The sequence below is a fragment of the Jaculus jaculus genome, chromosome 17 (genome assembly GCF_020740685.1).
Source record: "Jaculus jaculus isolate mJacJac1 chromosome 17, mJacJac1.mat.Y.cur, whole genome shotgun sequence".
Classification (NCBI taxonomy): domain Eukaryota; kingdom Metazoa; phylum Chordata; class Mammalia; order Rodentia; family Dipodidae; genus Jaculus; species Jaculus jaculus.
Window position 1 is genome coordinate 66,310,988 of NC_059118.1, and position 15,938 is coordinate 66,326,925.

The 15,938-nt window shown below is 46.5% G+C and overlaps 1 long non-coding RNA gene across 1 annotated transcript; it reads left to right on the forward strand.

Annotated features, from left to right (window-relative positions):
• Positions 1-1,807: 1,807 nt before the first annotated feature.
• LOC123455598 lies at positions 1,808-15,375 on the forward strand. The gene is made up of 4 exons (XR_006634004.1): positions 1,808-2,162; positions 3,914-4,015; positions 4,253-4,380; positions 14,420-15,375. It is a non-coding gene; the product is annotated as an uncharacterized LOC123455598 (long non-coding RNA).
• Positions 15,376-15,938: the final 563 nt, after the last annotated feature.

Consider the following 15,938-nt stretch of genomic DNA (forward strand, 5'->3'; position numbering starts at 1 on the left):
CTGCAGGGTGTCTTTTAGGCCAGTATTTCAAATCCTTCCACATTCCTCTTGAAAATAAGCTCCAAAAGCCACATAGGTGTCTAGCAGTAGTGACCCCACTTCTGGTACCAACTTTACTGTTGCAGTCAAGTTCACACTGCTGGCAGAAAACACCTGACCAAGAGAAGCTTGTGGGGCAAAATAGGTTTGTTTTGGCTTACAAACTCAGGGTGAAGTTCCATAATGGCAGGGGAAATGATGGCATAAGCAGAGGGTGGACATCACCTCCTGGGCAACATAAGATGAGCAACAGCAACAGCAGAGTGTGCCAAATATTGGCATGGGGGACACTGGCTATAACACCCATAAGCCCACCCCCAACAATACTCTGCCTCTAGGAGGCATTAATTCCCAAATCTCCACCAGCTGGGAACCTAGCACTTAGAACACTTAAGTTTAGGGGGGACACCTGAATCACATCACCACACATGTATTTCAGGGGTTCCTAGGGCCACTCTTTGTCTGACCTAAGGCTAGATAGGTAGTAACCTTCTATCTCCATTTTCCCAGCTATAAAATGGCACCAACCATTGTATCTACCTTATAGGATTATGATGAAGGTGTAAGTAAGTACAAGAGAGACTAATTGAGGGGGAGGGGTTATGATGGCTGTGGATTTGTGAAAGGGAAAGTGGGGAAAGGAAGGGAATTATCATGGTTCATTGTCTATAATTATGGAAGTTATCAGCTAAAAAAAATACCTTGGACCTGACCCTGTCCCATAGTCAGTGCTCAATAAGTTTAGTAATTTATGTTCAGGCAGATAGGAATTCCTGAGTCTGAGGCGGCTGAGCATGGGAATAGCTCCTGCCTCTGATCTGCCCTCTACCTGCCTCATAACTATGTGCCACTGGTATTACACTTTCAAATTCATGTGTGCAAGTTCTTGGTTGGAGTTTCCTGACAGTGCTGTGGCCTGAGGGCAGGGATGGGATGAGGGACAGAAAGAATCCCTACACATGCTTCATAAAAGCCTTAAAAAAGTTATTGAGGTTGGGGAAATGGCTTAGTGGTTAAGGTGTTTGCCTGCGAAGCCTAAGGACCCTGGTTCTATTCCTCAGGGCCCATGTAAGCCAGATGCACAAGGGGCAAATGCATCTGGAGTTCGTTTGCATTGGCTAGAGGCCGTGGTTTAGCTATTCTCTCTCTCTATCTGCCTCTTCCTTTCTCTCTCTTTCAAGTAAATCAACAATTAAAAAAAATTATTTGTGAGGACAGAGACAAAGAAAATGGGGGCTCCAGGGCCTCTACTCCCTGCACACCAGTTCCAGAGGCATGCAGCACTTTGTGTGTCTGCTTTATGCAAGTACTGGGGAATCAAACCTGGGCCAAACCAGGGTTGGCGAGCTTTGCAGACATGCACTTTTAACCAGTTAGGCATCTTCTCGCCCCCTCCCATAAAAGCCTTTAAGCAGCTCGGTTTATGTTTAAAGAAACCTTCCCCTAGTTCATAGGAGTGTGCTGAGAGTCAGCACCCACGAGGCCCTGCCTGGGGTGCAGAGAGCGTCCAGTGTCTCGCAGGTCACCGGTGTCTGACCCTGGAGCTGAGTTTCGGCCAAATGCTGAAACGCAGTTGACAGAACGCTGCTTTCAGGACTGAAGAACGTGCGCTCCCCTCCGCAACGGGCCAGCAGCCTGGACCCGTGTCTTCATTGCACTTGGCTCCCACCTCCTCCAGACGTTTGTGGAACAGGGAAATGAGCTCCCAATCCAGCGACGTTGCTGATACGATTCATGGCTCTCTCAGGAAGGAAGGAACAGGAAACCGGTGACTCTGAGCTGAGGTCACCCTCTGGCATGTGCAGTCGGGTCCTGGAGAAAGGCAGGAAGGCAGAAGCTATTTGGCTCTGAATAGGAAGAACTTAGTCCCGGAAGCTTTAGCCACGCTGGCCAGGCAAGGGTAAAGTGTTGGTATGTGGCTGCTGTCTCCAAGGATTTGAGAAATGAAGGAACAAAACCCTTCAGTTAAAACTCCAGGGGAAGCGCTCAAGACCAATACCCGTGACTCATATGCGGCTGGTGCCCCTGGGCTTTCCAGAATGTGCTTTGGAAAACAGTCCCCTGCTGGCTGTAAAGCTCCTCCGGACCAAAGGGCAGATGGGGATTTGGTCCGCTGGCCTGAGGTAGTTCTCAACTCCTTTCTTTTCTTTCTTCCTCTTTTCCTCTCTTCTTCCCTCCCTCCTTCTCTTCCTTGCTCCCATATTTATTTTGGCATTTAAGGCAGGGCTTCACAGTCCCAGGTGGGTCTCACATTTGATATGTAGCCTTTGACTCTTGTTCCTGCCTCCACTTCCCAAGTGCTGGGGTTACAAGTGTATGCCCCTGCCCAGCTTGCTAGCTGGTTTCTTGGTGACGGGGAAGGTGGGTGTCAGGTAGGCCAGGGAAGGGGGGTTGGAAGGAAGGAGGCCTATGCTGAAGATGCCCCATGACCAGGAGGCAGCAGTTTTGTTTGATGAGACGGGGTCTTCCTATGTAAGCTGACTTTGAACTTGGAATCTTTCTGCCTCATCTGCTGGTGTGCACTACCATTCCTCACCTTGTTGATGGTATTTTTTTTTTTTTACCTATTTTCTAGATGATATACAAGTTTTAAGGGGTATATGGCTTGCCCAAGGTCCACCAGCAAAGGCTGAAGTCAGAATGGAGGGCCAGGCCCAAGGGGACTCTGGCAATACATGCTATGCACAGCTGAAAGCTGGAGAGACCCCATTCACCCTCTGTTTTAAGGTGACATTACCCAATGGCATCAGCATCGCATGATCCATGCAGAGTCCACAGCTGGCGGGAGGGGTTGATGACTTTTTCCCTTCCAGCCTAATAGCACCTTTCAGCACTGTGACAGCTAGCCAGTGAGGAGGAAGCCCCAGCTCAGTAACAGTGAGTGTCGTTTATGTCCCACAGCCACAGTGTGTGGTGTCTTGAGCAATGGGGTCTTAACATTACCAAGAGCAATGGCAGCATCTTCTGTTATTTTGGAGACCTCTGGGAGCAGCAGCAATCGTCCAGGCAGGGCACTTTTGTTCATTCTCTTATTTCTAATCGTGTATGTGTGTGTGTGTGCACGCGCTTGAGCATTTGTTCATGTTTTGAGGTAGGGTCTCAATCTAGCTCAGGCTGACCTAGAGTTCATTATGTAGTGTCAGGGTGAACTTGAACTCATGATGATCCTCCTACTTCTAAGCCTCCCAAGTGCTGGGATTAAAGATGTGTGCCACCACGCCTGGCTTCTAATCATATTTTTAAAATTAGCTTAAGCAGTAGTAAGTTTCCAGGCTGGGAAGATGGTTCAGTGATTAAAGGTGCTTGTTGTGAAGGCTGATAGCCCAGGTTTGATTCCCCAGTACCCATGTAAAGCCAGATACACAAAGTGGCACATGCATCAGGAGTTCATTTGCAGTGGCAGAAGGCCCTGGTGCACCCATATTCACTCTGTCTTTCTCCTCTCTCAAGTAAGTAAATAAATAAATAAATAAATAAAATTATATTTCAAAAAGTACTAACTTTCCGTATTGCTTTCAAATCTCTTACGTTTTGGATAACCAATTCTTATCCTGCTTGGCCCTCCCCCGCCCCAGTCCCCTCCCCCACAGGTTCATGTTACTTCTTTTCTATGATTTCCCCTCCTCCTACCCCAGGCTTCTTCTTCCTCTTCTCTGACCCTTTCTAGCTTTCTGATCTCTACAGACACGCCAAGTTAAACACACATCTGAACATTTGTAGCTAGGATCTGCATATGAGAGAAAACACGTGGAGTCTGTCTTTTTGGGCCTGGGTTACTTAGTATTTGTTCCAGTTACACTTATTTTTCTGAAAAGTTCCCACGTTCATTTTTAATTGCAGCTGGATCAAATTCCATTGTGCTTGTGTTCCACAGTTTCGCTGTCCAGCCGTCAGTTGGAGGACAGCTAGGCTGATCCCACTGTGAACAGAGCATCAAGGACATGAACACGCAAGTACCTCACAGTAGGAGTTACAGGTGGGTGTGTGCCCAGGAGTTGTGTATTGGGGTATATGGTAGTTCCATCTTTAGTATTTAAAAATTTTTTAAAAAATATGTTGTTTTTATTTCTTTATTTGAAAAAGAGAGAGAGAGAGACAGAAAGCATGCCAGGGCGTTCAACCACTGCAAACAAATTCCAGACGCATGTGCCACCGTGTGCATCTGGCTTCCGTGGGTCCTGGGGAACTGACCTTGGGTCCTTTGGTTTTGTAGGCAAGCGCCTGAACCACTAAACCATCTTCCGAGCCCTGCTCTCAGCCTGCTGAGGACCTCCCACCGATGCTCACAGGGGCTCTTCCGCAGCTACTCTCCCGCTCTTGGTGAACAATGGGCATGAGAGTGTAAGTGCTTCCACAGGAGGACTGGCAGGGCTTCGGGCACATGCCCAGGAGTTGTATGGTTGGTGATGTGGTAGTTCTCTTTTTAGTGTTTTGAGGAGTTCCCGCACTGATGTCCACAGCGGCTGTACCAGTTACATTCCTACTCATGGTACACAATGGCTTTCATTTCCCCAATCCTCACCCACTGTCACTTGTCCTCCTGGTGATGGCCACTCTGACTGCAGGGAGATGGAGTTAGTTTTAATTTATATTTTCTTTATGTATAAGGATTGTTGAATACATTTAAAAAAATGTTTGTCAATCATTTGAATTTCTTTTAAGAACTCTCTACTTAGTTCCATAGCCTAATTTTGATTGCTTTCTTTAAATATATTTTTTAAAAATTTTATTTATTTATTTGAGAGCGACAGACACAGAGAGAAAGACAGATAGAGGGAGAGAGAGAGAATGGGCGCGCCAGGGCTTCCAGCCTCTGCAAATGAACTCCAGACGCGTGCGCCCCCTTGTGCATCTGGCTAACGTGGGACCTGGGGAGCCGAGCCTTGAACCGGGGTCCTTAGGCTTCACAGGCAAGCGCTTAACCGCTAAGCCATCTCTCCAGCCCTTGATTGCTTTCTTGATATCTAGTTTTCCAAGTTATTTATAGAATCTAGATGTTAATCTTTTTCTTCCAGTCTGCAGGCTGTCCCTTCACGTGCTTGTTTCCTTTACTCTACAGGCACCTCGCAGTATCATGAGGTCTCATGGGTTGACTGTTGGTCTCATTTCCTGAACAACCAGAGTACAGGTCAGAAAGTCCATCCTAGGTCTAGATATCAATATGTTCTCCCTCCTGGGGCTCCTAACCCTTATGGTTCGGCATCCTTGACCCATCTGGAGTTGGTTTTGTGCAGGGTCGGTGACAAGGACCTAGTCTCATTCTTCTGCATGTAGAAATCCCGTTCTCTCAGCACAACTTGCTGAAGATGCTGTTCTTTCTTCAAAGTGTATTTTTGACATTTTTGTAACTGCTTGCAGTCATATTGGATGGGACTGAATGAGACGTGAGTTCTAGTCCTATCAGAGCAGGCAAGGTGGCACCCATGTTTCCAGAGGCCATTCCCTAGCTCACCACCCACCAGATAATAGCTGCCTTGCTGGGACCAGAGAAATGGCTCAGTGTTTAAGACACTTGCCAGCAAAGCCAAACGACCCAGGTTTGATTCCTCAGGATCCATATAAAGACAGATGCACAAAGTGGCACATGCATCTGAAGTTTGTTTGCAGTGGCTGGAGGCCCTGGTATGCCCATTCTCTCTTTCTCTCTCTATCTCTTTCTTAAATAAATAAATAAAATATATTTTTTTAAAAAGCTACCTTGCTAATCCGTATCATTTAGAGATCTGTCATTCTTTCAGAATTTGAAAATGATGCTTTCCTTTCATTAAGAACAAAATAATTTTCTGGTTTTAAGGGCAGCGGCTCCTGTGGGGTAGCAATTAGCCGCTGAAAGACGGTGTCGAGCAAGGCCTTAGATGACCAGCCGGTGAACCCTGGGAGGAAAACAGATTCTTGGCACCAGTGGGTAGCAATGTTTTTTCCTAAAGCAGTACAGGATTTCTCAGGTTCAAGGCTGCCTCGGGAGGAGAGTTTCATCCCAGCTGAGAGAAAGGCTGCCTTGGCGCTTCCTTGCCATCACCGTAAGCTGGAGAAGACCAGCAGGATGGCCTTGCCCTGGGGTTACAGAACCTGCTGGGCCTCCTGACTCTGTTGTGACAAGTCTCAGGGTTTGAAGTCACACTTGAAAAGATTCAAGATGACTGCTGGGACACTAAATGGCAAGAGTTTCCTGTTATTTTGAAACCCCAAGGGCTGCAGAACCCACTGATTTGAAGTAGAGAGTCAGCTTTCCCAAGTGCTTTTTGGGGGTGGGGACAAGGGGTCCCCCCCCCTCCACCATGCCTGGTGTCTCTCTCCCACGCGGCTTGTGCTGAGTCACTGGAATTCTTGAGCCAGGAGAGGAAGTTCTGCATCCTGTGGGCTGACAGGGCTGCCTGTGGCTGACAGCCAGGACAGGTGACCCCTCCACAGAGGCCAGGCGCCAGGCCATGGTGGAAGCCACCACAAAACCCTGTGACAGGATCTATGCAACAGAAAGGGCTGTATTTTTCCCTGTGCTGACACGCCTACTTTCTGGCCATTGTCAAACAATACCAAAGGATCAAGGGACTCATTTACCATTACTCTAGCCTGTCAGGCCCTGCAGTGAATAGCGTCTCTTCCCCAGGCAGAGGCGTGACAAGAAGCGGCTCAGGGTTCAAATCCTGCACCCACAGTGTGATTCAGTTCAGTCCTAGGACGCCGTGGCCCAGCTTCACCACCTGTCAAATGTGTCAGCTGTCATCAGATCTCTGCGCCACGCACTGTGGACATTGGGTGGAGTAAACCTTATTCATGTTAGAATTTCATTTTTAAAATCATAATGCAGCCACATGATCATAATTTTTATTAGCCTTTTACATCTCTTTCCATCCTACTACAAATACATGTTGTTTTGTTGTTTTTGTTTGTGTTGTTTTTTTTGTTTTTCAAGGCAGGGTCTCACTCTAGTCCAGGCTGACCTGGAATTCACTATGTAGTCTTAAGGTGGCCTTGAACTCATGGTGATCCTCCTACCTCTGCCTCCAAGTGCTGGGATTAAAGGCATGTGTCACCACGCCCAGCTCAAATACATGTTTTTTATTTGCTTCCTTTCTTTTATTATTCTTTTTTTTTGGATGTGTGTATTCATGTGTGTGAATGCAGAGGTGTGTGTTGCCACTGTCCACAGCACATGTGGCGGTCAGAGAACAGCTCTGGGTCCTTTCCCTCGCTCTCAGCCGGTGCAGGATCTCTTGTTCACACGCGAGGTGCCTCAGAGCAGCCGCCTGCACACTTCAGGAACTTCTCATGTGCAGGAGTGTGCCTCCACTTCCGGCTCCTCCGTGGGGCCTGGGAACCCAAACTCAGCTCTTCATACTCGCAGGACAAGCTGTTTCTTTGCTGAGCTGTCTCCCAGCCCCTTTTCCTCCTGTCTTTTTTCTTTTTCTTTTCTTTTTCTTTCTTTTTTGGTTTTTCAAGGTTGGGTTTCACTCTAGTCTAGGATGGCCTGGAATTCACTACGGAGTCTCAGGGTGGCCTCGAACTCACAGTGATCCTCCTACCTCTACCTCCCCAGTGCTGGGATTAAAGGCGTGCGCCACCACGCCTGGCTATTTCCCTCCTGTCTTAAACAAAAGTGCCATATCACATGCATCATTCTGTACTTTTCCTTGATTGATAGAAGATCTATTCAATCATCTCATGGCATCCTTGAAAACATGTGGTCCTGGGTTCCCCCAACAGATACCCAATCTGCAGAAGTTTGTTTCCTTTACCCAAAATGGGATAATGGCAATGTAATCCCCTCATGGGTGTTAAATCATCTCTAGGTCACTTGCAATGTAGGTACAATGTGAAGGCCATGTGGATAAGTTGAGGCTGCCTTGTTGGGAGGAATCATGACAAGCTGCTCAGGACACAGGCTCCCCTACATTTCCATCTGGCTAAATTCACAGATGTGGAGCTTGTCCGCAGACAGAGGGCCGACTCTGTTCCTCTGTGCAGCTACCTGGAGAGGCACATTCAGCAACACACATTCTTCCTTGCCATATCCTCTGGGCACCTCTGGAGTGTCCAGGAGCTCAGACTTGGAGAAATCGCGTGCAGACCCAGCTGGCTGCACATACACCCTCAGGATCCAGGGATGTGCCCCAAACAAGCACCACAGAGCATCACCATGGGCAAGCACCTCTGTGCACCCACATGCACCCAAACACATTCCCAAGTGAACACTGGCCGGCCTGGCCCACACCATGTGGACCAGACTTGCACTCCCCACCTCTGCAGCTGCTCTTCCCGCCACAGCTGACGGGGTCCCTCAACGCTCCCCAGTCTTACAGCAGACTCAGCTGCCTTTTCACCATTCTACTAAAACACTCTTCCTCTGGAGCTTTCTTTTTCTTTTTCTTTTTTTCTTTTTTAACTGAGAACTTTATAGTATGAACATATTGCATATTGGTCACATTCCTGTCAGGTTATATTCTTATGTGCCCTCTTCCCCACCCCCATTCCACCGAGGACCCTCCTCAGGGGGTTATCGGTGTTCATACTGGGGTCATGGATGCACCAGTCATGTGGGGGGAGGGAGATAATGCCTCAGAGTATAGCTTCCCACCACGGGACTTGAACATTCATTCCACCTCCTCTTCTTCAATGTCCCTGACCCTTGCAGAGCATGCGATAAGTCTCCTTTCATGCTGAGCTTCCAGCAGCCTCTGATGCTCTGCTTTGATGAGCTCTGAGTCTCTTCAGTGTCTACCACCATCCCTCTCCCTGGAGGACGTTCTCCGGCTAGCAGCGGCAGCAGCACGCACGTTGAGTCCACCGCCTCCTCTGTCCCGTTTTCTGAGCCCTGGCAGGTGCAGTAGAGGTGGCTCACCATGTACTGGGCAGTTGGCTTTCTTTTCTTGGCCTTCTGATGGGACCTTGGCCTCCCTGGATTGTCAGTGCTCCATTCACAAGCTCTAGGAACTGGTATCAGTCCCGATGCCCATTTGCTGATGAATGGATAATGAAGATGTGGCATGTTTATACAATGGAATTCTACTCAGCATTACAGAAAAACAAAATAACAAAATCTGCAGGAGAATGGATGGTCATGGAGTAAACCACATGAAGCTCACCCAGGCTCAGAGAGACAAAGGCTACATGTTCTCCCTCCCATGGAGGATCCTCGTGTGGAATGGCTTGATTTGTCTCTGAGTTGTAGTAAGCATAAGCGATATTGGTAAGAAAGCTAGAAAGAGGCTTGGGGAGGTAGAGGAAAAACAGGGGGGACAGGAAAGGGGTACTTGACAGGCAAATGGAGGAGCATATGTAGGGTGGCAGAGTCTGGAGGACTGGGCAGGGCAGGACTAGGAGGGGGAGTTGCACAAAACTGGCAATGGCATGCATCACAACCGAAGACTTTCATCGTGGAGCCATGCTTTCACATTGAAGCTACAGTATGAAAACAGTGCATTCTGTAAACACTATCAAAATGTGTTCGTTGTGGCCCAGTACTTCCTGAGATCACTGGCAAACTCTTCTGGCTTAATATCCTCCTGATCGTTAAAAAAAAAGAATAAAAAAACAGGGCTGGAGAGATGGCTTAGTGTTTAAGGCACTTGCCTGTGAAACCTAAGAACTCATGTTTGAATCTCCAAGTCCCACATAGCCAGACACACAGTGATGCAAGTGTGCAATGTTGCACATATGCACCAGGGAGCATACACATGCAGAGTTCGTTCACGGCAGCTGGAGGCCTGGCACACCCATTCTCTCTCTCTCTGTCTGCCTCTTGCTCTCTCAGAATAAATAATTAAAAACAGAGCTCTCAGGTGCATAGAGTGATGGATATTCTAGCCATTCCTTTGAAGATAATGGATCACACTTTGCTTTAAGACAGAGTCTTGCTATGTATGTGCAGCTGGCCTTGAACTTTCAGTCTTCCTGCACCGACCTCCTGAGTGCTGCATTCACCTCACCAAGCTATAAGTCTCACACTTTCTAATACAGGAAGATGATTTTGTTGTAACCTGACCTGCAGCATGATGTGAGCCTTGCTCATTCATGTAAGATGACCTCACTGTCTGCGGCATTCCTGCTCAGGACTCCACGGTCCCACTTGCGAAGGCGTTTTCAATCAGTTTGTGTCCACCCCCACCCTCCTGGAAACCTGCCACTTTACTCTTGGAACATTCACTTCTTATTATGAACAGCTCCCTAGAGAGAGCTGCTAATTCCAGACTTTATTATTGAAAAAAAAAACTGAGTAATTCTTACTGCATCATTTTGGCACACTTCAAGGATATTCTTCATGGTTGTTTCTTCCATGAGGAAAGATAAACTTTCCGAAAGCTGTGGCTACCATTAAAGAAATTTGAGAACTTTCGTATGGAATTGTGCCCCATTGTGGAGGTGGAGAAAACACGGGACAGATGTGAGGGCAGAGATGCTGGCTGGGTGGGGCCACGGAGCACAGAAGGAAGGCTCTTCCTCCCCAAAGTTGATGGAGTCCCAACGACTACTACTGAGTGTGAGGGTAGAGAACCTGGGGTCCCCTTTCCTTCACACTTAAGAACAAGTTGTTAGGAATTAACAGAGCATGTTTCTGTAGGAATGGTATTAATTGAGGTTTAATTTGTCAAACAAACCCACAAAATTTAATCTATCATTTTACTGTGATCTTTTTTTTTTGAGGTAGTGTCTCACTCTAGCTCAGGCTGACCCAGAATTCACTATGTAGTCTTAGGGTGGCCTTGAACTCACAGCAGTCCTCCTACCTCTGCTTCCCGAGTGCTGGGATTAAAGGCATGAGCCACCACTCCCGGCTCTACTGTGATCTTTTTATTAGTTAATTGCTGTCTGTGTCAATTATTGCTTTAGTTGATGTTGGTGTCTGTTTCTTCATTTGTAAAATGATGGGGTAAACATAAGTATCTTATAGGTTTTTTGGAGGATAGTTCAGGATATTATGCTACTGAAAATTGCTGTATCAAAATACCTGAGGCAAGATAATGCATAAAGTAAAGTACCAAGCTGGAGGTCTTAGAAGATCAAAAGCATGGCATGGGTGTTTGCAAGCTGTAGCAAGGCTTCCGTGGTTGTGGCACATTGTAACAGGTCAAGTCCAAGAAGGAGAGATCACAGAGTGAAACAGAAAGAGACCAAGGAGAAGACAGGCTGGCTCTCTTAAACAAGGAAACTGACTAGGGTCCCGTGAGAAGTACATTAATCACTCTGAGGGCAATGACTGCAGTGACAAGCTGTTCCTTTTTTTTTTTAACAGATATTATTATTATTTATTTTGAGAGAGAGAAAGAGGTAGAGAGGAAGAGAGAATGGGTGCACCAGGGCCTTCAGTTGCTGCAGCAAATGAACCTGGTGTGTGTGCCCCCTTGTGGCACGTATGTGACATTGCATGCTTGCATCACACTGCATCTGGCTACATGGGACCTGGAGATTTGGACATAGGTTCTTAGGCTTTGCAGGCCAGGGCCTTACTGGCTAAGCCAACTCTCCAGCCCATAAGCTCTTCTTCATAACCTCTCCAGTGTTCTACCACCTTCCAGAATCACTACATTGCAAATCAAACCTCCAACCTATGAGTTCTTGAGGGCAAACTACATCCAAACCATAGCATGTGGCTCTATGTACATAAAGTATGTACATTAGCGATTAGGTACAGAGATAGAATTACACTTATTGTTATTACTTGTAGGAAAACTATAATATGCTTTGGTCCTCCTGTCCTTGGATCCCTGCTGAGTGGGGTGGATTTGCTAGGAAAGCTGGGGACAGGGACTCTTGTCTCAATGCAGCATCTCAGAGGAGGTTGAAAGGCAAAGAAACCAAGGTTGAGGTATTATTCCTGGCAGGGCTGTCTGTGAACTCCCAAGGGAGGCCAGTTTCTGTGAAGATCTTAGAACAAGAGGCTCTGTACAGGAAAGGAGAGCTGGTGTTTGCTGAAGGTGACCATGGAGTATGATGGCTCATCTGGAAGGGCAGTGAGAGGCATGTTGCAGTCAGGTTCACGCTGCTGGCAGAAAACACCCAAGAGCAGCTTCTGGGGAAAAATTGTTATTTTGGCTTACAGACTTGAGGGGAAGCTCCAAGATGGCAGGGTAAAAAGATGGCATGAACAGAAAGTGGACATCACCTCCTGGCCAACATCAGATGGACAACAGCAACAGGACAGTTGCCAAACACCAGCAAGAGGAAGGTGGCTATAACACCCATAAGCCCACCCGTAACAATACACTGTCTCCAGGATGATTCAATTCCCAAATCATGATCAGCTGGTGACCTGGTATTCAGAACATCTAAGTTTATGGAAGATGCCTGAATCAAACAGGGCAGGACTGTTGCCTAGGGTTTATTCCATCCCTGCTTTGAAAACCCCAAGCCAGGGCTGGAGGGATGGCTTAGTGGTTAAGGAATTCGCCTGCAAAGCCAAAGGACCCAGGTTCAATTCCTCAGGACCCATGTTAGCCAGATGCACAAGGGGCACATGCATCTGGAGTTCATTTGCAGTGGCTGGAGGCCCTGGCATGCCCTTTATCTTTCTCTCTCTCTGTCCTGTCAAATAAATAAATATAAATTATAAAACTGAAAAGCAAAATGAAAAATACTTAAAAAAAAACCAAGACAAAGCCAAAGACATCCCCTTGGGGTGCTCTTGTGGCTTTAATGTAAAACATTCCCCATATACTCATGTGTCTGAAAAGTGGGTTCCCAGACAGTGGTACTATTTGGGAATGTTGTGGAACCTTTAGAAGGTAGAGCCTAAGTGGAGGAAGTGGGTCACTGGGGGTAAGCTTTGAAGTTTTATAACCTGGCCCCACTTCCTGTTTCTTTTCTGTTTCCTGACTGTAGAAGCCATGTGACCAGCCTACTTCCTGATTCTACTACCAGGCTTCCCCCAACATCATGTGATGTGTCCCTTTAAAAAGCTTTACAGTTTCACGATGGGGGGTAAGGCACCAAGCAGCTGCTCACACTGCACTTGTAGTCAGGAAGCAGAGAGAGATGAATGCTACTCTCTTTACTTTCTTTTCTACTCAGTTCAGAACCCCAGCCCATGGGACTAGGGCCACCAGTAGGATGGATCCTCCCGCCTCAATTAGCTTAATGTAGAAAATCCCTTACACCTGGTTTCAGACTTGCAGCCTCAAGACCTACAGGAGAACAGAGTTTTGTCATTTTAAGGGTTCCAAGTTTGTAGGGATTTGTTAGGGGAACCCCAGGAGATACCAGCTCTGCTCTGAAGCAGCCCCTCCCTGAGGGGCGGGCGGGACTCAGGCGCTGACTCTCCCAAGTTACTCACTCTGCTGGCCAGGGCCCCAAGTGGCACGGCCCAAGGTTCACAGCCAGGAGGAGGAGTCTGTGTCCTGGTACTGCATTGTCCCAACAGTGTCAAGGGTCCAGAAAACTCTGAATCGCCTGTCCCACCTCAGCAGGGGTATATTGTACTAGTGGTATAGGGAAGTAACCCAAGCATGGAGAGAGAAACATTCCTGTACAAATATACATGCCGTGTACAGCCAGGTTAGCAAGGAGCTACAGGAAACCTAACCTCCCACCCACAAATATGATGGCACCCCTCCTCACTGCACATAAGATATGTCTCTTTGGCATGAGGAATATTTTGAGAAACCTCAGACAGACAAGCAGCCCTGAAAACAATGCAAAGGATATCTTTTTAAAATAATAATAATAAAAAAAGTTAGCCAGGTGTGGTGGCACATGCCTTTAATTCCAGTACTCAGGAGGCAGAAGTAGGAGGATCACCATGATTTCGAGGCCACCCTGAGACTACAGAGAGAATTCCAGGTCAGACTGAGCTACAGTGAGACCTTGCCTCAGAAAACCAAACAATAAAAAAATAAAAAATTAATTAAATTACTAACTTTATTTATTTATCTGAGAGAGAATGTGGGCATGCCAAGTCATCTTGCCACTACAAACAAATTCCAAATTCATGTGCAATTTTGTGTGTCTGGCTTTATATGGGTACTAGGGAATTGAATCTAGGGGCCAGGACTCCACAAGCCAGTGCATTTAACCACCGAGCCATTTCCCCAGTCCCAAAGAATATATTTTTGTAATGGAAATTTATATCTACAAAGGAAATTTCCATGTATACAAGTGTCTCCCTCTCTGTACCAGATAAGAAAAGGATAGATAAACATGGTCTTATAAATGAGAAGACATTGTTCATTGATTTTAAACTGTATAATAAACCATGTGAAAAAAATTTTCCAGGTCACTGCCCCAAAACTGCACCCCCGACACCCTTCTAGCTTTGTTCCTCAGAGGATGGCTGTAAGTCTGACTTCTAAGCTGCGACTTACTCGTTTTGGGGGTATCTTCTGTGTACACAAAAAGTGGACGTGCTAGAAAGCCACTTTGTTTTATTCCTGTTTGTCTTTTATTCCAGGAGTCCATCCCTTGCTAAGGAGTCATAAGGCTGGAGAGAAGATCAGTTTTGCATTGTTTCTGTCGCGGACACGTGGGGCATTTCTCTCTCTGCATGAGCTCTGCTCTTCAACTCCCTCTCATGGCGAACGACTGTCTCCCCGGGCTGGGCACTTAGGATGGGAATTGCTCACAGCGACCTCTCAAGCATGACCATCCATCACCTGCAATGATAACCAAAAAACATATGTCACTCGCTATGTGTCAGGAGTCCTGAAACTGTTCACACGTTTTTCATCTCACATAGTTAAGAAATCACATAGGTCTGCGCACAATAGTGTATTATCATAGGTACTGACGCAAAGGCTTGTTTATGAGTTTGAAGAGAAGAAACTATGAAGTCCCCCTCAGTGGGGACTGGTTAAGTAACTTTTGCTACATAAATATGATATCTCAAAGGCATTAAAGTTTGTTTTAGCGAATGATTATAAAACATGGCATAGCTGGGCATGGTGGTGCATGCCTTTAATCTCAATACTCAGGAGGCAGAGGTAGGAGGATCACCATGAGTCCAAATCCAGCCTGGGACTACAGAGTTCCAGGTTGCCTGGGCTATCGTGAGACCCTACCTAGAAAAACAACAACAAAAACCCCTATCAGTTGCTTTCTCACTGCAATGACCAGGTCCAATGAAGGGTCCATTTTGTCTTATAGTTCCAGGGGGTGCAGTCCATCATGGAGGCATGTGTGGAGGCAGGAGCAAGAAGCTGGCTGGTCACATTACATCCAGTCAGGGAAGCAGAGGGCCAACAGGAAGTAGGGTCAAGCTATAAAATCTCAAGATCCACCCCTTGGGACCCACTTCCTCCAATCAGGCTGTATCTTTTGAATTTTCCATAACCTTCCCAAAGAGCGCCACCAGCTTGGGTCCAATTGTTCAAACACATGAGCCAATGGAAGAATTTTATATTCAAATCACAACACATGGACAATGTAATCTCAGTTCTTTATACCAATAATTAAAGGAGATATGTCAAAGCTATGGTGAGCCCAATGTTCTTTCCTCTTTAGTCATTCTTTTTCTATTTTTACTTCATTTCCTTTTCATGTCTTACAATGAATATGCATTTTATGACAAAAACAGGTTTATTGAGGCATATCAACAACTCAGCTCAGAGCTGAAGAGATGGCTCAGCAGTTAAGGTGCTTAGCTGCAAAGCTTAATGACCCAGGTTCAATTCCCCAGAACACATGTAAACCCAGATTCACAAAGTGGCACGTGCATCTGGAGTTCATTTGTAGTGGCTGGAGGCCCTGGAATGCCCATTCTCTCTCTCCAAATAAATAAATAAAATAGATTTTTTTTAAAGCAAAATAACCCGAGCCCATTTTTTTTAATAGTTTTTTTTTTAATATTTTTTGTTCATTTTTTATTTATTTATTTGAGAGCAACAGACACAGAGAGAAAGACAGATAGAGGGAGAGAGAGAGAATGGGCGCGCCAGGGCTTCCAGCCACTGCAAACAAACTCCAGATGCGTG